Here is a 1,955-nt window from a genome sequence, read left to right as displayed (position 1 = left end):
TGCTGTCCATCAGACGTACCGAGCCCACTGATTGATTTGGCCTGCCTCTGGAGGCGGGCATCCCTCCCGCCCTCGGGGCGGGGTCGGCGCCGAAAGAGGCGGGATCTTTGGGATACGAGCGCTTCTCATTGGACGCTCAGGCCGAGCTTCTTTCTTTCAGAATGAAAGGGAGGCGGGGTCGTCAGGAAGGCGTACCAGCCATCCGCCATGCCCAGTTGTAATTGCTTTGAGGTGATGTCAATTATGGCGAATGGGCTTGGGATTGGGGCTTCACGGAACGAGGCGTGACCAAAAGTGCCAGGTGTACAGAAAGAGTCTGCCTTGATTCCCAGGTTGGGTCAGCTTGTGAGACTAAAAACCTTGCGGATCGTACTAGGACGTTGCTCGAAAGCTGGGGAATGCCGGTGAGAGGTCCATCTGCTCGTCTTATTCCCTCCGATAGTCGTGTTCCTTCTGGAAGTTTTTCTTCCAGAAACATTGCAGAGGGAGAGGTCTTAAATTTCAAACAAATGTGCTCTCATTTAAGAGTTTCGTGGGGCCTCTAGGGAGCTTAATTACTGAAATCGCCAGAAGCTCTCCCCTCAAAGGTCTCGTATAACATCACAATTGAGAGTGGAGTCTAGAGTTCCTGGACCTGAATTGGCATCCCCGGTCAACTCCACCAGTTATTTGTTGTACTAGTTGCATAACCTTTTAAGCATTTTTTTTTCCTTTTGCTGTTCTTAGCTTCAATTTCCTCATCTGCAAAATGCGAGTGATAACAACTAGCTCAAATAGTTGTGAAGATATAAACTGAGAACATAAACTTGCAAAAACACTTAGTTCAATGCCTAGCCCCAAATAAGTTCTGGATGAGTATCCGCTGGTCTAATTACAGATTTGTTTTTTTTTTTGAGATAGAGTGTCACTCTGTCAACCTGGATAGAGAGAGTGCTGGAGCGTCACCCTAGCCCACAGCGACCTCAAACTCCTGGGTTTGGACAATCCTCCTGCCTCAGCCTCCCGAGTAGCTGGGATTACAGGAACTCACCACAACACCCTGCTAGTTTTTCTATTTTTAGTAGCGACAGGGTTTTACTCTTGCTGGGGCTGGTCTCCAACTCCTGAGCTCAAGCAATGGATTGTGCTAGATTTACAGGAGTGAGCCACCATACCCCGCCTTCTTACAGATTCTTGACTGTAAGATCTACTGAGTCAGAAGGAACCTAGGTGATTGGCCAGACTTGACAACCATGGTCTTAAAGATTATCCTCTTCAAACCTACCTTTCCACCATGTATAGCTGGAAAGACAATAAAGACCAACTGGAAAGAGACCAATAGGAGTCTCACAAGGACGAACTAGAACTGTTACTATATTGTTCTGCTTCTACCCAGACACAGGTATGCTCAATAGAGAAAATGGTTACTGAATGTGATTCCACTAAATTCTGCATAATCATGAAAATGACAAGCACTGGGGATTTCTGGAGAGGAATCTGAAGATGGTAAAGATGAAGGCTTGCATCAGGAAACTTATATATGTTAGTTAGGGAGCCAGAGTGCTCAAATTACTGGGCAAAGTGGAGCCTAAATACTTTATTACTAAATACATCCCTACTTTTTGCCATAGAACCATGGTATTCAAGGATTTAACTCAGACCTAAATGCCCTAAGGACCTGGAATGCATATATGTAGCATTTGTCATTTGTTACAAATTGTGGTATCAATTTGTATCATTCTTGAGTCAACATATTATCCAGTACTTTGTAATCCTTGAAACATGATTAGAGTCTTCTTTCTTTGTAAAAAAAGGCCTCCCACTAAAAGGCAAGCACTGTTACTAAAATGGAAATGAAAAAAAATTGGAGAGGCCTAAGAAAGCAGTGTTTTTGAGACAGAAATAGGGAATTTTGAACCAATAAAGAGGGGACTGGAATTCAGAACCAGAGTTCAGTCCTTTCATGTAAAAGAAAT

Source organism: Otolemur garnettii, unplaced genomic scaffold (assembly GCF_000181295.1).
Source record: "Otolemur garnettii isolate 467f Iridium unplaced genomic scaffold, OtoGar3 scaffold00092, whole genome shotgun sequence".
Classification (NCBI taxonomy): Eukaryota; Metazoa; Chordata; class Mammalia; order Primates; family Galagidae; genus Otolemur; species Otolemur garnettii.
This window is presented reverse-complemented; position numbering follows the sequence as displayed.